Raw genomic sequence first — 22,584 nt, 5'->3', positions numbered from 1 at the left:
TTCTCCTTGATGGTCCCTCACTCAGTCCTCACAGTCCTCTAGAAGGGTGAGTGCTCCTCCCTCATGGTCCCTCACTCAGTCCTCACAGTCCCCTAGAGGGATGAGTTCTCCTTGACAGTCCCTCACTCAGTCCTCACTGTCCCTTAGAGGGGTGATAGTCTCCTTTCCCTCATAAAGTAAAAACGCCAAAGCTTGAAGGAGTTAAGAAAGATGTGTGGCTTTCCCAGCGCTCAGCTGGTAAAACCAGAGCCCTCTCTGAGTCTGGGCTCCCAGACTCCAAAGCCGTCAAGTCCTGCCGACCCTCGGGTCCCTGGGGCCACCTCCAGCTTTTAGTACCAAGGATAGTGCCCAGAGTCCATCTTGCTGGTTCCCTGTCTAGAGGATTGCTTGGGCCACCGCCTTGCTCCAGAGCGGAGGGCTTTCCTCTTTGTTCATTCTTCTCTTCATTTGAAGGCATTGACCACTTCCACATGTGGCCTGGGCTGCCCTGCTGTGGCACGCCGGCCTCGGGCCCTTCCCACCGTGCCTGTGGACCCGAACAGCTCGTGCTGGCCCAGTGCCTTAGCACGCTGTTTCAACTTCTGGGATCCTCCTACTTTTAACGTTTTGTTTTTCCAAAGGCAGCACAGATGGGCTTCTCCTGGGAGCGTGTGTTTACAGTGTCTCTGCAGAGTCCTCTGCAGTACACTCATCTTGAACTCGTGTCCGCAGGAGTGCTGTCCTGTGCACACATGCAGAGTTGGGGCTAGACCTGGTCTGTGTCTATGCAAGTTGTGTTTTTGGGTTTTTTTTGTTTTTTTGCAGTACTCAGGATCTTGCACTTGCCAGGCAAGCGCTTACTCTGCTGAGCTATCTCCCCAACCCCACAAGGTTCTTTTGAGATGAAATGAAAGAAAAGAATTATTTCAAAAAGAGTGAGAGTAAGATTTCAGATATACCATATAGATGGAAAGATGGCTGACACAAATTCGTAGACCCATAAGTGATCTTTAAGAGAGAGAACCACTGGAGCCCGGCGTCTGAGCTCTTGAAGTAGAGAATTGACTCTCTCCCTGGCAGCCTGTAACCCGTTTAAGCCAAGGTTCCTTCAGGATCTCAGAAGCCATGGACTCCAAGCCCAGAAAGCCACATGGGCACCCCTGGATTCCTCGGGTCAAGAGTCAGGAAAATAATGCCCTCCTGAAAGTTGACTCCCAAAGTTGAATTTCAAATGCAAGTAGAAATACATATGCATGCGCTACAGGGAACTGCTCACACTGATGCGTGCATAAAATGAGTTGTGCAGAGCACTGACCGTGCATCACAGTGACTTCACAGAGTGACCCGCTCACTGGGCACCGCAGGTGGGCCAGTGTGCCTCTCAGTATGCAGAGGGGCCAGGTCAGATTGGTGCTGGAAGCTCTCGTGTTTGGACAGGGTTCTTCTGCTCAGGGTCTGCTGCTGAGGATAGGCTCGCGTCTAGCCTTGGCCACGTGTCACCTCCTGGGTGTCAGAAAGGAACTGCAGTTCATTTCTGTTGCATTAACATACTGAGTTGTGGCCTGCGCTGTTCATAAAGAGCAGTAGGCGGGCTCGCACCGCACTGCTGCCTCCTCCGCGATCACAGCCCAGGTGTGTGAGGAGCCTCGGGGAGGAGCGTGGGGCCGGACACAGGGAGCAGAAGGTGCACACGAGGCGACAGACGTGAATGTTGATTTATGTCAATGCTAAGGAGAAAATAAAATGGAGAAGGGATATGAAGTGTTTGAAATTTCAGACAGAGTGGCTGGGGTGTTAGCCTCGTGGAGAAGTTGACTTTCAAGTGAAGGCCTGCAGAAGTGAGGAGCTGGCGTGCAGACGGGGAAGGGCTTCCCAGGCCAAGCTATGGGTGTGTGCAGGTGCGGAGGGGAGAGAGCCCGATGGTGTCTGCACAGGAGGCGAGGGCTGGGGCAAGAGGGCAGCCTGGGACGGGGCTGGCCAGGCCTTGGGAAAGAGGGGCGTCTAGCAGGTGTCTGAGCTACGGTGTAACCTGACATGCATCTTCACAGGAGCCTGCTGGGGAGCATAGCTCTGATACAGTGCAGCAGTGTGGCCAGCGAGGCTTGGAGGCCTGCTCTGCCTGGTGACAGCAGGGGTAGCAGGAAGAACCACATCTGAGCAGTGAGAGGAGAGCTCCAAGGATGATGTCACTGGGCACAGTGAGATCCAGTAGGTGGGGGAGGGGGGTGGGCATCAAGAGTCCAGTTTGGGGCGGGGTGGAATCAGAGATGCTCTTTTTGGGGGTTACTCCGGCCTGAACCCAGGGCCTTCTCTCTGAGCAGTAGACCAGCCCACTTTGTTTTTTGTTTTGAGGCACGACCTTGGCAAATTGCCCAACCTGAGCTTGAATCTGGAGTCCTCCTGCCTCAGCCTCCCAGAGTACTGGGATTACAGTTGTGTCTCCACACATGGGTGAGGTGCTCTTTGTATCTGATTAAAGAAAAGCAAGATGATACTAGGAGCCTTCATGGATGGTTTTCACTCAGTTCCTCAGTTTGGAAGCGAAGCTCCACTAGCTGGGCTCTGTGCATAGCATGCTGTGTTGTCATTCACGGGGGATCAGTCCTCAGAAACTTTCTCAGCTAGCCAGGGGAGGTCTGCTGAGGGGGCAGGCTCAGACAGTGCTCAGCAGTAGTTTGTGGCCTTTACCAGTTAGAGGGCAGCAGTTTTTAAGTCGTGGTCAAGTACACCCATCACAACCTTGCTGTGTTACCATCCTTTGCCGTACAGTGCCTGGCGTGGAGCGCTTTCACAGGGGTATGCGGCCATCACCACCGAACATTCCAAAATTCCCAGGAGACAAATCTATGCAGAGACCCTTCCCGAAAGTACCTGAGCTGTTCAGATTTGCAGGAACATTTTTTGTTTTTACACACACCAGATTAAATCTTTGCTTGTAAGGCTATCGTGAACACTGCTGTAGTGGAGGCCTCCCCATGTGGGCCAAAAATCGTGGAAGAGCAGGGTGGTGGATCCTTGCACAACCTCCTCCTGTCCCACCAGTTCTCACCCCACCATGCCTGAGATCTCTCTGGCTTTCCTGGCCTTTGAGGCCCATCAGCACCTCAGCGCTGGGCAGGTTGCCTCAAACCGTGTCACCCTTTGATTCATGCAAATGCTTCCGTTATGGTGAGTAAGCCCCAGGGTAGCTCAGGCTTACAGTTTCAGTGATTTGTTGATCCCTTGATCTTTCCACAAACTCTGTTATTGGACTCAAGACTTTTCTTCCTTGTCATTTGCTTCTCAGAAAGTCCTGTCCAATTAAAGTCCTGGTCCCTTCATCTGACTCGACAGGTGGTTTACCTGGTGTCCCCTGCTTCCCCTTGAACAGTTCCTGAAGAAGTAAAGCCAGCGTTGCAGGGCTGTTTCCCTGCTGAAGTTCGAGATTTAGAAAGGCAGATTTTGCCACGTCTGATTTTATCCATTCAGTTTGAAGATGATTTTCCACCTTAAAAGTCAGCTCTTCGCATTCCAGATCCACCGCACTCGGCCGGCTTCTCTGCTTCCTTCAGTTTCCTTGCCCTTCAGGTTGTGCTTATCTCAGGGAGGAGCCTCTTGGTTCTTTTTCTTTCATTCCCTATTATTTCAAAGTATGCTTCTTATCCAGGTGAGATTTATCCCACTCTCCCTCACAAAAAAATTGATTTGTATATTTTAAAAAAAACACACAACACACACACGCACAAAAGAAAGAAACGGTAAATTATGCCAAGAGCGTGGAAGCTCAGGTGGCCACCAGTGGGAAGCCAGCTTTCTCCTTGCTCTCTCAGGCCATCTCCTTACTGGGAGGCAGTGCTGCTGGCGGGCAGCCCTAGCAGATGTCAGCACCTCCCCAGTGTGTTTTACCAAGCACAGTGGCTATTTTCACAGGCACCCACTGAGACGGGATGAACTGAGCTTTCCTAATCCCAAGCCTGAGCTGCTGAAGAATTCGAACCTCCTGGAGCCTTGGCATGATGTTCACAAGATTTTGGAGTTTGAAGGATTTCAAGGTTCAGGCTTTCATATTGGGGCTGCTCACCTGTTTAAGGGCATGCGTGTATTCCAAAGTCCAGGGAATTCAGAAACACAGACCCTTTCCCGGCCCCAGGCATTTCCGGTAAGGGACGATGCTCCCCGATGCAAGAGCGCAGCCCGCAGCATGGCAGGCCTGAGCTGGAGGCCAGGAGCCTGAGTCCCTGCCCTCCTTGGTGCGAATCATCCACCCCTTGCACCCTTCTCTGTGGCCTGCCTTCTGCTTTTGTTTTTTTAATCAAGATTATTAGAAATCTCTTTCACATCCTTGTGTAGCTGCGCCTTAGAGACACCCGCAGGAAGCTGGAGAGGGGAGGCTGGAATCTCACCCCTGGGCTGCGTCCTGGCTCTTTGGCACCACTGCCTTGATGAAGTCACCTAACCTCCTGCCTCAGGTCCTCCGTGGGAGAAGAGGGGCACGGATGCAATTTAGCTCTGAGGGTTTTGCAAGAATTCAGTGAGTTAATACATATCAAGAGCTCGAAGCACTGGATGCCAAATTAGCACTTGTACATGTTAATTACCTGTGTTAAATGTTGTCAGCACTTGTCTGGCGAGAACAAGGACCTGGGTTCGATCCTGGTACTGCATGCCATGCTGACCCCGTGCTGTGCCAGCCCCTGACACCAGGTGTGGTAGCGCACACCTGTAATCCCCGTGCTGGGGAGGCTGAGACTGGAGGTTCACTAGATCTGCAGAGCAAGCTGTGTAGTGAGACCCTGTACCAAATAAATACATAAATCTTAAACAGAAAAATATTGTCAGGTGCCTACTGTTTCCTTTGCTCCTTCTGTGCCTGTTGGGGGCTGATAGAGGACTTCCGGAGCAGCGCTGGAGTCAGTCAGGCGCTCACATGTTACTGATTCATTGATTCATTGTTAAGTGTTAACGGTAAGGTTTTCTGCTTGGCGCCTGGCAATTCTCTTACTAAGCTCTCCCAAATGATTTCTATTCAGTGATGTTCCAGTGAGTCACCTAATAGGTGTGCTGTACAGAACACACCTATCCTTGGATTATAGCAGCAGACAGGGAAGTTGTTCTTCAAGGAGGAGCCCCAGCCTGAGAGGCGTGTCCACACCCGGAACTGCTTGCTGTGGATGACTTGTGCCACGCCCTGTGGGTCACAGGCTAGCCCTGGCTGGCTGCCTGTGTTGCTTTTGCAGGACACTGGATTTGCCCTCCTCAGCCGGAGTCAACTCACCCTCCGCTTTACAGCTCTCAGTCCTGCCACCCCCTGGTGGACCCTGTGCTGGTCTCCAGGTTTCACCAAACGCATTCAGGGAGCTGAATGTAAGACAGCCACCTTCCTGTGACTGTTACACAGAAAATCAGTTTTCCTGTGATTTGTCACTATGTCATTTTGACTGGTGCTAATTTTACACATTTGCATGTATGGATTCTGCCCAGTTCTATAATTTCATGCTTTAAATGCCCTTTTGTTTTACAGAGCACTTTAAGAAGTTCAAGTTAGGTATTATTAGGTGAGTCAGGCGTTCTCTGTGTGCAGGTGCCACCTCCTGCATCCCCTGCGCCTTGAGCTGCTGCTGGTGGCCAGCCGTGGGGACGGCACTCCCAGGGCTTGAGTGCTGGAGAGAGTTTTACAGACAGTTCACAGTATGTAAAGATCACAAGAATGAGTTTATACTTGCTGAATTTTCTCCCACAGTATGAGTTCAGTGTTTCTTTACATGTGTGTAACATATGCAATTGCTGCCCTGCGTCTTGCCAGCCACCCAACAACTGCTGTGTAGGACGTGTCCCAGGTGGTGGGGCACACAAGCGTTAGCACACGCTGCCAGTTGAGGCTCCTTCCAGCAGCCAGAATAGCATAGACGGTGATGGTGATTCATTAGCAGCCATTATTTATTTCCCTGCCATGGAGGACTTAAAAACATAGAGCAAGTGAAACATGCAAATGTCAGTGAAGAGCCTAGTGCTCAGGAAGCTGTTAGGGCGGCACGCACATGCTCCTTACAGTGCGTCTACGTTTCGCAGTACAGTGGAGCCAGATCCTGCTCTAGGCTGCTCACCTGAGGGTGTAGGTGGGATTGGCTGTGGCTGAAATTGCTGCAGAGCCAGCCCAGGACTTGCTGGGGACTTATGTGTCAGCTGTCTGTCCTGTCCCTAGGTAGCTTGCTGCAGCCATCTGAATGTTTAGTAGTGCTCCTTTTCTCTGTATCTGATTTCCAGCAGGGACAGGAGGGCCACTAAATTGTGACTACTTTTTTCGTGGCTACTTTTTTTTTTACAGGGAGGAGAGGGAAGAAGAGGCTTGCAGGAGAGAAATGGAAATTCACCCCTCAAGATGCATAATGTGGCCCCGCATGGTGACATGCTTGTAATCCCAGCTGCCCGGGAAACTGAGGCAGGAGGATTGCAAGTCCAAGGCAAATGCTGAACAACTTAGTGACCTTATCTCAAAATAAGAATAATAAAAAGATCTGGAGGTGCAGCTCCGTGGTACACTTGCCCAGCACTCACAAGGCCCTGGGCTGCATCCCCAGCATGCAGGAGACAAGCCCCAGGACGTGGTGACTTAGGACATATTCTCATTAGTAAAGCTGTTGCTGTATTTTGCAATTATGTGCAGGTATTTTAATTTGGTGGAGTTGCTCTTCAGAGACAATACTTAGAAAGGCTCTGCTTCTTGGTGACCCCTGGAAAATGCCCTGCAAGCTCAGCCTCCTGGCCTCTGCTTTTGCAGATCTGCCTTTAACAGGGCCTGGTGCAGCGGACGTCTTCCCTCTTACTTATCCCCGTGTCGTTTCAGAGGTCCCCTCGATAAACCTTGCAGTTCCTCGGCTCCAGGAGACTTGAGTCTGGTCTTCAGGTGATAGAGACCACAACCATGTCCTCGAAACCCCATGTGCAGCAGTGTCTATTAAACCTCAGCAGTCCCCCTCTTAGGTCAGAATGGCCTCCCTTTCCTCCTCCCGTCCCCTCTCTCCAGGAACCAGCAACAAAAAACAGCATTCTTGTATGGAGAGCCTTTCCCTGAGTCCTGTGCAGTACCTTGTTTTGTTGTTTTGTCAGTTCCTGTAAACAAACACAATGTTCTAGGATAAAAAGTTGAAGTCCTCCTTCCGTGTAATTTGCTGATCTCCTGAGACAGAACGTTTGAGCTCCCAAAGAAGTGTGCGAGTGTTGCTGTCTGCTGTAGGGGTCTTTGTTCTTTGTCTGCGGGAGGGACGAGTTTTTGCTGATTGTGGTCTAAGCCTATCACGAAGGCTTTAACTCTGAGGAGGATGCCCCCTCTACCTGGTGAAATTATAGCCTCACAACTGTCTTTTGGTGGAGAAGAAAACCATTTTTTTCCATGAGCTGTATAAACTTGAAACCCATCATGAACAGTGAATGTGTAATGCCCACAAAACAATGTTCCTTACAGCTCACTTATGGAGGAACTGTACACATGACCAGAAACATGAAGATCTCAAACTTTGGTACATGAGTGCATGTAGGCGTTACCATACTTAAGAATATAAACATAAATTTGTCTGAATAAAAAGTGGACAAGTATTCAGTGTATTTAAAAAAAAGGATCATGACCAAAATAATGCAAGAAAATTAATGCAATCTATGTTGTAACATTTCAGTGGATTGAAGGCTTTGTTAAAATTTACAACACTTAGACACACTTAGAAAATTAGAAACTATCTGAAAAAGATATCCCCCTAACTTATGTTAAATATCTAAATATTTAATATTTTCCTAAAGGATGCCCAGAAGGAAAGCTGTCCTTCCATGCAGATAGGATGATTGTTAATAAGAGATGGACACAAAGTAAACACTTAATGCAGTTGTTTCTCAGAGCGTCTTAGTTTAAATATCTAAGAAAGATTACAGTAGCCACAAAATTAAAACTACGTATCTATGAGTCACACAAAACATGCAGTCTTCTTGAAAAGAATTAGTTAATAATAATAATCATTATTATTATTGTTATTATTTTGCGGAACCAAGGATTGAGCTCTGGCCCTCGTACTTGCCAGGCCAGCGCTTATTCTTCTGAGCTAGCTCCCCAGCAAGAATTAATTATTGAAGGACATTGAAGTGAACCAAGCAGGTGGAGAAGTGCCCCTGCCCGCGGGTGGGAAGACTGCTGCTGTAATGATGCTCCACTACACCCCAAATTTAGATTCAGAACAATTTCTGTAAGAGACCCACAGTGAGGGGCTTTTGTTTTTCCTGTCCGCCTTGCCCCACACTTCCCTTTGACTCCACACACGAGGTAATCTTACAGTTTGTTTGGAAGAAAGTTATATTTAGAGCACCTGAGGTGTTGGGCGGAGCCGGCGGCTGGTGCTGCTGGCCCCTCACTGAGCGCTGGCGCCCCCCCACCCAGCGCTGGCGCCCCTCACTGCACACTGGCGTGGTTTGACTGGAGTTGCTTCCTCTGTTCTGTCTTTTCAGCCACAGGCCTCCTTTCCCATTAATTACTCCAGAATTTTTTGTTAGTTTCGTTATTGCTCTTTTCTGTTTTAGTTATCATCATGCTTTTCTTTAGTTTTTAAAAAGATTTTTATTTAATCTTTTGAATGTATTTATTATTATTGGTTTGAATTTTTTCTGGTAAACCTAAGTTCAGGGCAAACTTAGAGACAGTTTACACTGAGCAATTTTATTTGAAGATGGCTCACGCATGCTTTGTCTGGTTTTATTGTTTTGTTTATATGTGTGTTGTGTTAGTGCTTATGAGAGCTTGCAGAGCTGGAGCAGGCTCCTCAAAACACTGCATGTGCTCTGACTGGGATTTAGTGCAGGACACAGAGATTTACAAGATTGGCCTGTGACGGCCTCCCACAGAGTCAAGTGGGGAGCAGTGCGAAAGACTGTCCTGGCACCACAGATTTGGAAGGATCACGCGAAAGGCCTGCAGCCACTGCCCACGGCGGTGTCCTGTCAGAATCCATTGTCAGCAGAAGGATCCACGTGGAAAGGTCTGCCCCAGGAGGTCACAGGGTCTGTGCTAGAGGCTGAGAGTTGCATGGGCAAGCAGCAGGCGACGTGCTAGGTGGGGGCCAGGACTGGAGCTCCTCCGAGGAAGATCGGCCCAGATCCTTACCTCCCTCCATTCTCCTTTCACACCATTCCTGCAAGTCCTCTTCAGCTGGGTCTTGGGTTGGAGGTGTGTGTGGCTCAGTGGTAGAGTTCTTGCCTTTCCTTGCTGGGTTTAATCCCCAGCACTACAAGAAAAGTGGTCTTCCACACCAGAACCTCTCTGACTCAGTTCAGCTTAGCATTCCACACTCAAGTTGTCAGTTAAATCAGTTAACCACCATGTATGTTTCAGGATTTCAACTTTTCCTCATGATCATTTTTTGGGGTGTGTTTTAAGTTATTTGCCTAGAAGTAGCCCAGGGAATCTTGTCGCCCCTACATTATATGCCACTGATTTCCCTGCTCAGCTTCCCACCACATCCCAGTTCTGAGCTTGACTTTATTTTTTTTTTATTTTTTTTTTTTAGTTAAATCATGATTTTATTGCTCAAGTACCTAAATTTATGCCACCAGGGCAGAGGCTGTGGATGACTCATATTTCCAGTTGGGAGGGAGGACCCGCTTGGTCTTATAGTATCTAGCCAATCGATGAATCCGGCTCTCAATAAGGATCAGGCGGAACTTGGCATCCTTATCCTTCCTGTTCCTCTCCAGATGCTTCTGAACTGCAGCTGCTTTCTTAATTAAGTGGTAGAGGTCCTCAGGGAGATCTGGAGCAAGTCCTTTAGACTTAAGGATTCTCAAGATTTTATTACCCGTCACAAAACGGACTTGGGCAACACCGTGAGAGTCTCTCAGGATCACACCGATTTGCGAGGGAGTCAGGCCCTTCTTGGCCAGTTTGTAAATCTGCTCCTTCACGTCGTCAGACGTCAGCTTCAGCCATGTGGGGACACTGCGGCGATACGGCAGAGCAGACTGGGACAGGCCCTTCCCGGGAGCATGCATGCGACCCATGATGGCGGCGGTCTAAATGGAATAAAGATTTCTTTTTTTTTTTGTCCTTGCCTGCCTTCAGGGCACGTTGGCCAGCGGGAGAGTTGTGAGGTTTGAACTCCAGCCACCTGAGGCTGACAGCTTTGTGGAAGCAGCCACTTAAAGGACTGAGCTAGGCCCAGGCTCCTTGAGCTTGACTTTAGAGGGGTCCCTTTTGCACCTGTGTCATGTTTTTTGGTCACAGGTTTTGTGCACACAACCTCAGACCCACAGGTGTCTGCCCCACCGTGGACTTGGTGGGCTAGAACTGTGCCTGATGTTCTGGCAGCCGCGAGGACAGCCCCCGGTTTTACTCTGCTGGGCTCCTCAAGTGTCATTCCACACACCGAGGCCCTGGGGCTTGTGCACTGTTCATCAAGTGCCTCCGTGGCTGCCTCCTTCAGGGTCTCCCTTTGAATTTCCTCCTGTTCTCAGTCACTCGCTGCTGATGTCTGCTGTCCTCGCCTGCAGTGGAGCTGCTGGTGCACACGGGTGCTCTTCAGTCTGTCCTTTGCCTTCATTAGCTACCAGAAGCCTGAAGGGCTTGTTTTAGGTAACTTCGTTAGGTTTCATAGATTTCTCCCATCTCAGACCAAATCTGTTTCTGGGAGTCCGTTGGCCTACTTTGCATCTCCTCTTAACATTCTTAAAACTGAACTCTTGCATCTGATGACATCCCAGCAAACGTCAGCACCATCTTCACATTCGTTCAGGTGGAATAGCAGACGTCTCTGAGTCTTTATTCCAGGTCTCTCATGTCTTGCATGAGAAATCAAGAAATCCTGTCAGCACTGTTCTCCAGAAAGAACCAATAGAGGAAGGAGGGAGGGAAGGACGGATGGACTGATGGACAAGAGGTGATTCAGTGGGGGTTAGGTTCCTGTGATTACGGAGGCTGAGAAGTCACAGCACAACAGTCTTGGTTGCCTGTTCGATCTCTTCCGATGTTCTCTTCTGGTTTCCATGTTACTCACTGCCTCCTGCGTAACCTCTCTGCCATTTCCTGTGCTCTTTCTGTGTTTCCTCTTTTAACATTTCATGTACTACATTTGATGTATTACATTTAGAAGAATCTTACTGCTCTCATTTTAATTAGGAATAATGGGGAGGTACATTGTTTTTGTTTTGTTACACCCTGAGCAAAAACAAGAGGCTTGTGTGTTGTGGGATCTCAGTAAAGATTGGGGGGAATGAAGGATTCATGAAGGTTGGCAAATCCATCTGGTTGTGGGGGCTCCAGCTGGATTTTGGGCCCTCGCACCTGGCAGATCTCCGCGTGTGATAGTCAGACTTGGAGTCCACAGATACTGACTACCCCCTCCATGATCCTCTAGTCTGTCGTGGTTTTGTGTGGAAATGGTTTTTGGAGTTGTCCTGTCCATGCTAAACAGTTGCCCTTAGACATTGGAGGACATGTGCCGGGGCACGTTCTCACACAGTCCGCTCTGCACCCCTGGTCTAGCTCACATCCACTGCTGATTTTCAGGGCACTGCTGAAGAAAGCAAATTCCCATGGGCTTCTGCACTGTCCCCCGAGCACTCTTCATTTGTCATGGCACTTTGTTAGGGCCTCCCTTGTAATGTTGGAAAATAGCACAGCCTCCATGACATCATCTGAGATCCCTGTGCAGGAGTTTTCATTCGTGGCAAAGCAGCTGTGTTCTGGTTCCTCAGTCCTAGTTTGTCCTGGTCCGAGTGCCTGTGTGCAGGCGCACCCTTGTGAGCTCCCGAGCAGCCTTGTCATGTTACACAGGGGCGTGGCGTGCGCTTCCTGCCCTGCCAAGGTGCTCCTTCCTCCTGGCAGAGGCTTCATGGTTTCTCCACACAAAGCTGCTCACTCTGTGAACCATCTTAGAATTTAGGAGAATGACATGCAGCAAGAACTTACCACACACCTGATTTGTTCTGTGCTCAATTTAATTTCAGGGTATCTTAGACTTTCAGTCTGGGGTGAATACTTCTGCAAGGGTTTTAAACTTTAAGATGTATGGAGGCCAGCCATATAGCTCAGTGGACTAAAGCACCTGCTTAGGCAAAGCACAGTGAGCAGGATTCATTCCCCATCCGTGGATCGCGCACCTGTGATCCCAGCACTTGGGAGGCTGAAAACGGGAGAATCACTGTGAGTCCGATCTGTGTAGTGAGACCCTGTACACCCTGTACTAGATACATTTAAAAAAAAAAAAAAGATATATGGAGGCTTGCCTACTGCACAGTAGTTTCTTACTGTGCTATATTATGAAAATAGAACTAGATAGAAAATTCTCAGCCCTAAAAATGCCAGCTTATTTTTGTCCCTTGACAGCTTCATCTTTGTCTTCATCCTTTTAATAAAGGCAGACTGCAAAGCACAGTGGCCGCATTCAGATTCCAAACAGGAATTTCTGTAAGACTTCTTCAGGCGTTCTATTTAGTATTTCTGGTTTGTGTTGCTAGTAAGAAATAACAAATGCTTCATTCTGTTTTTAGATAATCTGAAGACTAAGAAAGTTGTTATGGAATAAGTTGTATCGTTGTTTTTCAGGGGTAGCAGCTGTCTGGGAGACATGCTGATCCACGCTGTTTGTACAGTACACACATGCACACTGATTCAAGTTGGGGTTTGTCAAGTATACAAGAAGCAAGTGATATTATTTGTGCCAGATACCAGTCTACACTTATTCAGAATATAACACTAGAAGCGACTTACTGGTAATCTCTCTCAGTGACTTATCCTTTTAAAAATTCTAATCCTTTTTTATTTGGGTGAACCCTATCCGGAAAAAAGGGGTGAATACAGTGATGGGTGTTAACACCTTTTAGCAAAAGAGAGCTGTCTGACTTTTCTGCCTGTGGGGTTCTTGGGTTCCTGTTGGGGGTGGAGGGCACCTGTTCCTTCACGTGCATGTGCCAAGAGGTGCTTTATTCACATACTGGTGTCCTGTGTCCACATGCGATGGGAGACCGAGGGGTGATGGTGATCCCTCTGCTTGTGTGCTTTTCATCGGGTGGATGGAAATTCACATGTGCTAATCAGCTGTGTTAACAGTTTTGTTCTCCAAGTTAACTTATGCTAACATACTAGAAAACATGACTGTCGAAAACCCCATAACCTAAATTCTACCAAGCTGTTTTAAAAACAAATTGGTGGGTATTTTGTCACTACTAAAGAAATTCAGAAATGAAACACATTACACCCCCAGCTTCATGTATTGTGAGCAAGGCTCCAAGGGCCTGGGATGGTGCAGTCGAGTAGGAGCTTTCTGTAGGAAACACAGTCATGTCTGTATTTTGCCTCTTCTCCTCTGTTGCTCCTTCCTCTGCCGTCCCACCCATCTGTGGCTGTGTGCACACACACTCGTTTTTTGAGCACATACTCAGTTGTTTCCTTGGTGTTACTGTTGAGCTGTATTCACATATGCTAGATAACAGTGTTTCCAAGTCTTTTGGGTCTCACTCTCAGGTTGCCCTCCATTAAATTCTGCAGCTCTTGTCTCCTGGCAGTCAAGAGTACAGTTTCTTTACACCCTGCTAAGCCTCAGGACAGAATGTGTCTCGCTTGGGTGAGCCTGTTACTCGTGTGTTTGGTAATGGTTTATTTTCTTGTATGAATTGTATATTCAGCGTTTGACCCGCACTCTGTTCATAGCATTGGCCATGGCTGTGCACGAGCTTTTCACACAGTGACAGAGCTTCTTACAGCTTGTGCGTGTGCACACGGGCCGTTTCTGTGCCAGCTCGTGCCAGCAGAGCTGGGGTCTTTGCAGCCCAGCAGTGGTTACGGATGCCATGGGCCAGAAGCATCTGTCCCACTAACGCTGCTTCCAGATCAAGGCCTGGCTGGGGGGGTCTGTGAGGTGAGGTGGACCCAGAGTGATTTGTGGATCTCAGGTGAATGCTAGGCACATGGGTGGGTGCATACAGTGTCACTGCCATCTGACAGAGACGAGGAACATTTTCACAGCCCCCGAAAGTTTTCTTCTGCCCTTCCTGCCTCCCCACACCCTGCTGTGGACAGCTGGCCCTCCGCTCCCCTCGCCACACGTGTGTGGTTCTGCTCGTTCCCAGACTTCACACACTGGCAGTGAGGCAGTGTTGGCCTCGGTGTCTTGTTTCGCTTGCTGAGCCAGTGAGCGTTTGACGCACGCATGCTGCTGCATGAACCCGGAGTGGTCCCTTTCCATTGAGCAGCGTCCCTTTGGGTGTAGGTGGCTTACCTTACTGTAACAGATACCTGAGCTAAATTGACATAGTAGGCGGAGACACGCATTTTGGCTCACAGTTACAGAGGTTTTAGCCCGTGCTGTGTGACTCTTTGCTCACCTCGTGGCAGCCAGGAAACAAAGACAGGAAGGGACTGGGATCCCAGATCCCCCGGGGCCCTCACTTCCTTCCACCAGGCTGGAGCAACTGCTGGTAGGGCGCCGAGCCCCAGCGTGTTGTGTGACTCACCCGTGTGTGCTCACGGGCTTTGCTTTCGGAGGCCACCTGGCATCGTTTCTGGCTCATGAACCTTCTCAGCTGGGTCTTCCGGGAATGTGCTCTTCTGGGTAAACTCCTCACGTAGACTTGCGGGTGTTTCCCAGCCCTCCTTCGGTTTCCCTGACAAGCGCGTGCGGTGGTCTGGCAGCGTCACATCCTCGCATCCTCAGCAGTATTTCCTGTTGCCTTTTCAATGGCCGACAGTATTCTAAGCCTTGCATCTCAGCATAGGAAGATCTGAAGAACTTTAATCTTTTAGGATCATTTTGGCCTTGTAGGCTCTACTTTGCTCTCTAAATTGTAGGTTGATTTGTTAAATTCTGTGAAAAAGTCTTTGGGCATTTGTGGGTGGGATTGTGTGTGTCAGTGTATCAATTTGGACAAAATGGGCAACTAAATTATAGCATCTGCCAATTTATAAACATAGTATGTTTCTCAGTTTAGATGTGCTTTAATTTCTGTGAGCCATACTCTATCATTGTGTAAACATTATGGTTGGTTTTAGATTTATTTCTGATATTTTATTTGGTGAAAATGTTATAAATGAAAAATTTTAATTTCATTTTCTTAATTATTTTCTACTACTGTATAAAATGCATTTGATTTTTTAAAAAATCTTTGACATTCTGTGACTACAAAACTCACTTTTTTTAGACTGGTTGTTTATAAATTCTTTTGTTGTTTTCTGAGTTTAAAAAATAAGAATAAATGTTGATTTTTTTTTTTTTCCCCCCCCCCTTTTTTTTTTTTTTTTTTTTTTTTGGTGGTACTGAGGATTGAACTCAGTACCCTGCGCTTAACCAGACAAGAGCTTATTCTACTGAGCTATCTCCCCGGCCCAACATTTATTTTAATTGCAAAAACTTTGAAGTGTGCAGCCGGGCTGAGTCCTGTAGCGAGTGAGCATCCTGGGCTCTTAGTTCTCCAACTGCCCACTGTCTGACCACCGTCCATCATGTTGACGCATTTAAGTATGTGAAGAGATTGACACACTTACCCCTAAAGTTTTGTCAGCATGAGCATCATTAGCTAGGATTGCACAGTTACTTAGTTTTTCCTTTTAATGTAAAATTGCCTAACAGTGAAATGTACAGATCTTTAAAACACTATCATCAGTTGCTGAACTTGACAGATGTATTGACCTTTGTGACCCAGAAGCTTATAAAGTTAGAAAGCATGGGCCAGGATGTAGCCCAGCGGCATAGCTCCTGCCTGGCAGGCTCAAGGCTGAGTTCAGTGCTGTTAGTCATTCCAGAAAGTTCACCTGGCTTCCCTCAGTCACATCTTTACACACATTGTTCATCTGTTGCTTACTTTACTTTAAATCTCGACTGTCTGTTTACTTGCTTGCTTATTCAAAATTGTTTCTTTCAGTGGAAGCAGGCAGTGTGTGCCTTAGTCTATCTAGGCACCTGTTGTTGGAGACCGGATATTTCAGTTTTGAAAGCCCTGTATATGGAGGTCGGGTGAATGTGTGTTTGTAAAGTGTTTTCATTCCTTTGAGTAAGTGGAGTTGCTGGATCATACCGGGGGTGGGAGTGGTTTCATCTCGTAAAATGCAGTCAGACCTTTTCCCAGAGTGGAGCAGCCTCTTACAGACCTGCCAGCAGGCTGCTTGTGCCCCTGGAGCTCAGCACCACACGTCCCCACCCGCTGTCCCCGCTGTGCAGGAGGATCTCACTGCCTCGCGAGGTGCACTTATAGTTGATGTTTATCACTGAATTTTCTTTTAATTGACAGAGCGAATGTCACTCTTCAGGGTGCTGACTGGCCATTCGTGTGTCTTCTTTTGAAGACTGTATGTTCAGCCTTTTTCTGGTCTACTTTTTTGTTTCTCATGGAATTCTAAAGTTCTGACTTAGGCAGTGGGAGTTGATGCGATAGGATGGCCATGTTTTACAGATGGGAAGGGTAGGACTTGGGGTGGTCAGAGCTGGACTCCTGTGGGCTAATGATCGTGTCTGTGCCAGCGGCCTATTTGGTACTTCATGCCCAGGGCTATGGGTTGGGGTGGAGAGCTCTTGGGGAGGCGCCATGTGGGCTCAGTGCCTTGGTGAGAGCATTTGAGCCTTCTGCCCAGTGAAGACAGGGGAAGGCACCCACCCTGCAGCCTCGGCCTGCACTGGGCCCAGGATCCGTGCCCCAGGACTGCAAACAGTGAATGTTCCTGAATTACCCAGTGCAGACACACAAGTTTAAAAATGGGATGATTTCTCTTCTATGAGAAACCTGCATTATAAACAATAGCAAAATAAAAACAGATAATAAGAAGCAGGGAGATAGACCTTTCTCAAATGAGAAGAGGAGATCAAAGAACAGGGGGTGGAGAGGAAGTGATGGAAAAGGGACTTAAGATGGGGTGTGTGTGTGTGGACCAGCTCCCCACAAGCAGCGTCAGTGTGATGTGCTGCAGACAGATGCCCTCAAGAGATGGCGGTGGGGAGGGAGGGGCTAAAAAGAGAATGGGGGCTGTTATGTACGTGTTCCAGTTCGCCATAAGGAATGTTGTAAACATTGTGTGCTACCCATATGTGCCAATTAAAGAATTAAATTACAAAAATACACAAGAAATGTAACAGTATATTCCATCTTTCCTTTTTTTTGTTTTGTTTTGTTTTGTTTGTTTTTTGGCAGAACCGGGGATTGAACTCAGGCCCTTGCGCTTGCCAGACAAGTGCTTATTTTACTGAGCCATCTCCTCAGCCCCCATCTTTTCATTTGCTCTGTTGTATGTTGCATGTTGGGCTCCCGGGGGGTGATGTATCACAAAGGCTGCAGCTTTATCAGAGTGACAAAGACAAGGTAGCCGTGATGGCATTTGGGAAGGGACAGAAACAGGAGGCAGGGCCGCTGAAGGTGTGGGTGGTGCGGCCTGACCGGGGCGCTTGCTGGGGCCCTGGCCTTTTCCTTCTGGCCTTTCCCCTTGCAGCTTGCAGCTGCCCAGAGGTAAGCCACTGTGTTCCGCTGCAGCCTGACTCCTGGCCTGGGCTCTGGCCAAAGGAGTGGAAGCAACCCACCCTGGATGGAACCTCTGAAACTGAGCTAAAATAAACGTCTTTCCTTTAAGTTGAACTTTCTCAGTATTTTCTTCCAGTAACAAAAACTGACACAGTATGAAAATCGTCACAGTATTCTGCTTGAAATTTTGTATTAAACACTACACTGTCCAAAGCTCCACATACCACTTTGTTTCAACCCAGCTACTTCCTTCAGCATTTCCTAGAATAGAAATCTATAGGTCTCTTGCATGTGCACACATTTGCGCCCTGGCAGGGCACAGGCTGCTTTTCTCCTGAACTGTCTTTTCAAGGATGTTTGTTTAAAAGAAAAAAAAGACAGAAATAGTGTCTTCTGCCAGAAATTGCAGCAGCCATGCTTACCATCCATCCTAAAAGACCAGGCTTTCTGAACTTGGGATGCCTCCCGTAACAGTGGGCTGCACGTTCTGGCGTCGCCCTCCATGTGAGCCCACAGGACCCTGGCTCGGCAGACTGGAGAAGAAACGCTGGTACTGGGTACTGCAGCTGCTCTGCTTCCCTTTTATTTTTGGTTCCAGCCGCGCCTTCTGCCAGCGACTGTGAACAGCAGGTGCACTTGTTGGCCTGCGTGGAAGGTGAAGCCACAGACCTCGGCAGTTTGGGTTATGAGGACAGAAGCTGACAAGGACTTGGTTTTCTTAAGTAAGTGGGCTGGGGCTTCATGGATTAGCCATTGAAATGTTGGGAAAATCCGTGGGCTTGGTAGCTGTGTTTACCAGACTATCAGCCTGATGGTGGGGTCCTCCAGTTCACTGTCTGCTGGAGGGGAGGAATACGGGGGAGGACTGCAGACCCCCTGCTGGGAAGGTTTTAAACACAGCTGCCCCCAACAATGCCCTAGTGTGGCCAGCTCATCTCTGGCAGAGGGCGAACTCACCCATCTGGTGAGCAGACAGTGCCAACCTTTCTGCACAGCTAAAGGAGGGAGTTCACAGTGCAGGACAGAAATCAGGCATGTTATTAGGACCGAGGCCAGCTGTCTTGGGACATGAGGGGTGGGCCTGGTTCAGGCAGGACATAAAAGCTGGGCTGCCTCCCGCAGTGCCTCAGCACTGCCAGCCTCGGGCCTTGGAGAGATGACTGTGACTGTAAGGCTCCGTGTTCTTGGGCAGATGCTGGCTGCTAGCAGGGAGGCTGTCCTGACACAGGCCCACACTGGCGGGGTGACAGACGAGGCCTTTGCTAGTACAGTGGTGGGGACCTTGCCTCCCCAGCTTGCATTCCCCTTACTGGTGCAGGGACCTGGGAGGAGGAAGAGAGGCCCGACTCAAACAAGTAAAGTGTGTGCGGTCCGCACCAGGGCTCGGAAGATTCTCTCAGGCCTTCCCTGCAAACGAAGTGAAACATAAGCCGCGTTTCCAAGCCTGTGGCCAGTGAGTGCCCACTGCGAAGGCAGATGCCTTTCAGCGCAGCTGCTGAGTGCATTAGACCCGAATCAGCCAAAACGGGCCGACCCCGAGTCCCACTGGAAACCAGCATGCCTAAGACTGCGCAGGCAAGATGTCCCTGGCACCAGAGCAGATGGTGTCTGTAATGACCTTGCCACCCAAGAAGCAGCATCCTTCATGTGATGCCAGAGTGAAGAGGTTCACCTGGCAGCCCCCGTGCCACTCACTGAAGGTCACTGTGTCTTGGATGACACCACGCCCTCCCCTGTGCTCTGAACTCTCACCTTTGCCTCTGCCCCTCCTGTGTCGTGAAGAAGGCTGAGGGGCCTGGTGAGTTCTCCCTGACCCCAGGGTACTAAGCCTGTCATCACCCTCAGGAATCTAGGGAGCTTCAGTTGGGGAGCTCCATTTGGCTGTCTTGGGCACAGCCACCCAGGCTACCAGTGTCCCCTTCTTGTGCAAGTGGTGGCATAAAAGTCCTTGGTGGAGGGAGGCACAGGGTGAACTTGGGATGCTGTCACATGCTTGCCCTATCCTGTCTCATAAGTGTCCAGGAGGACTTCTCAATGGGAAAGAGCTGTGTGTGGAGTGTCACACTTCTAGAGGGACCCGGGCTCACCTGCATTTACCCAAGCAGTGCCCTGACCCCAATACCCAAGTTGTTGTTCTAGAAATGATGTCCTCTTGATAGGGACACCAGAAGTCTCATTCTCAAAAGTCCTGCCCATTTGTCACAGAAAGTGACCAGGTGCACGGCACTCATTCCCTTGCGCTCCACGATATCTGCTGTCTCTTTGGCCTCAACATGGAAAAGCAGGCTTTGCCCGTAGGATGCAGAGTATGGGCATAGCCCACACCTTGCTGGGACATACTCCTTCACCCGCCCTGTAGGCTGAGGTCAGCTCAGCACCCTGGGGGGCACCCAACCTAACGGCTGTGTGGAAGCTGCCCGGCAGCACTCTGGCCAGCCTGACTGCAGTTTCACCCCTTTCAGGAGCAACTAACCATTATTAGCCGACTATTGCCTTGCTGCTGGTCTCCTATGAAGAGCCAGAGTCTGTCCCGTAGAGGTCATGTGGCTCTCAAGCCTGGAGTTCCCAGTTGGAGACTGTCAGTGGAAATTGGTGACTCGCGGGGCAAGGTCCATGTATGGAGTGGAGGTGCCATGATGCATTTTAGATGGTTAGCTGTCTTTCACTGTGCCACTGGAGAAGCTCCTGACCAGAGAATAGATGCCCTTGTTTCTGGCGGGCAGGTTGTTAGGGTAACTTGTGGGGATCTTCTAGTAAGGAGGTCACCTCTGGTGAGACCGGTAGCACCCAGGCTGCCCAGGACCCGGGGCATCCTCTGACCATGCTGAGAAAGTTAGCTGCATCCGCTCCTGCATCTGTGCACAGAACGAAACACCTCTGAGGTCTGCCTCACTCCTCTCATGGCCGTTGCTTGTGTCCTGGAGGTGGATGAGGCCACCTGCTTGGTTCAACAGACAACAGGCCAGCCAGCAGGCAGGCTGTCCAGAACTACGACGAGACTGACTGAGCGAGCCGTGAACCTTGCCGCCTGGGCCCTGCGTGCGGGCTGGGGAGCCCCAGGGCTGCAGTACTTCCCCCCCAGGACCACTGCGTGTCAGCAGGGCTGCATTTCTGCGTGAAGTCCAGCCGCGTGCACAGCAGCTTACACCCCAGGAATCGCGAACACCTTGAGAGTTTCAAGAGACACTAGCCAAAGACTTAAGGGAGCCCTCCTAAAACTGTGGTACTCTCTCCAAAATGAGGCTCTCCCTGAGGTCAGCACCTGGAGGGATCCTAGACCTGCTCTGCATGTGACCCTGTGGGCAGTTCCTCTGTTGTGAGAGGTGTGAGAGCCACAGACAGGGTGGGACCTTCTGGGGTTCGTGGAAATACCTCGGCCCTGGAAGGTCCCCGTGCCAGCCCCATTTCTGTCATCACTGGCCAGCGCTCTGTGGATGATAGAAATATTTCAGATTTCTCCTTCAGGCCAACAGAGTCCCTGCAGTTGCTGGTGCGCCCTGTTGACCTGCAGTAATTGCCCAGCCAAGAGAAAATTCAGTGCAGACACTTACAGGCAAAGCCACCTGTCCCTTGAAAGTGTGCCATGCAGTGACAAGGGTGTGTTTTGCTGGCTGGGTCCAGAATGTTGGCAAGCATGATTCAGGCTAGTATTGCAATTGGCTCCTACTGATGTGTGGAGTCCCGTTATGCTAGTACCTTTAAGTAAATGTGAGACAGGTTGTAGATCTGTCCTGGGTTGGTCAGGTTAATAAAGCTGCTTAACAGCATGAGTACTCAGGGAAATTTGACATACGTCTAGACAGTGTAAAAGCAAGGGTGTTGTTGGTGCATGGTTCTCTAGGGACCTCATGAACTCGTGTGTCTTTGCAGGAGAGACCTAGACTGCTTCTGTTGTGAATTGGACTATGTACTCTCAGTAGCAGTGGTGAGTTACACAGCCTTGAAGACACAGCGAGACACAGCTAGCCTCTCAGACTGTGGGGTGGTTTTGCTCGCGTTGTATATGATGGCGGTAATACAGGCGTGCTAACTCCCCATTTTTAGTGAAGGACTTGCTTGCCTGAGCTCAGGTTGGTTCCTCTCCTGTGATCCAGCCCAGCGCAGGAGTTTCTCCTGGGCTCTCTTTGCGTCCCCGTCAGGTTGGTGCTCGGGTCCTGGTGCTGGTCAGCGGCGATAACTGACAGCTCTAGGCAAGCTTTTCTCTGATGAGTCTGTTGTCTTCTGCCAAAAGCTATAAAAAATATCAAAACCTAGCTTGGCAGATAATAAAATCTCCGATCTCTTAAAGTTGTTGACATAAGTTTTTTGCTCCAAAAAACCTTTAGTTTTCATTCATCAGAAAATGTCTTTATTTCTGCCTTTATGACTTCTATTAATTCATATACCCGTCAGTTCACTCCAGTTGCACATTTCAGTGTCTCTTGCTGTGTACTGTACACAGTTGGCACTCACTATCACAGTCAAATATTAGAACGTCTTCATTATCTTAAAAGGAAATCCGTGTCTGTTAGCTGTTATGCCCAGCTCAGCCTTATTTCCCAGTTCCTGGCCCTAAACAAGCATTAAGAAGAGGCTGTCTTGTCTTGTCTTGTCTTGTCCTTTCCTTTCTTTCTTTCTTTCTTTTTCTTTTTTTTGCTGGTATTGGGGATTGCACTCAGGACCCTGCGCTTGCCGGGCAAGTGCTTATTCTACTAAGCTATCTCCCTGGGCCCTTTTTATTTATTTATTTTATTTATTTTAATTTTAAGTTTTTTGAGGCTGTCTTTTTTAAAAATAATTTTATTGAGAAACAAATAGTAACGAGACAGTTTCAAAACCAGTTAGTAGGACAGTTTCAATAATTAATACATTACATATTGTTGTCTTCGTAGTGGTTATTCATTGTAGAAGATTCAGACATGATATCCTGTCCACAAACACTATTAGAACAAATCTTTCTATTCACTGAATTAAGAGAAAGTAGCTGTATATCTATTCTATTTTGAATATACAGATACAAAGTGGTCCTTCATGTTTGTATCCCCTTTTCTTGTTTAGTTTTGTCAGATATGGGTATTCTATTGTCATTTAAATATTGTAGGTGCATGAATTCAGCAAAATATTCCAGTATAATCTATTATTCCGTAATAGTAGTGGGTTATCCGTAGAACTGGCAAT

At 48.8% G+C, this 22,584-nt stretch overlaps 1 pseudogene across 1 annotated transcript; it reads right to left on the bottom strand.

The window, feature by feature from the left end:
• Positions 1-9,519: 9,519 nt before the first annotated feature.
• On the bottom strand, positions 9,520-10,001 carry LOC101579793 (annotated as a pseudogene). Its single transcript, XR_001117036.2, has one exon. The product of XR_001117036.2 is annotated as a 40S ribosomal protein S13 pseudogene (transcript).
• Positions 10,002-22,584: the final 12,583 nt, after the last annotated feature.

This window comes from Octodon degus, unplaced genomic scaffold, assembly GCF_000260255.1.
Source record: "Octodon degus isolate 3935 unplaced genomic scaffold, OctDeg1.0 scaffold00023, whole genome shotgun sequence".
Classification (NCBI taxonomy): domain Eukaryota; kingdom Metazoa; phylum Chordata; class Mammalia; order Rodentia; family Octodontidae; genus Octodon; species Octodon degus.
This window is presented reverse-complemented; position numbering and strand designations above follow the sequence as displayed.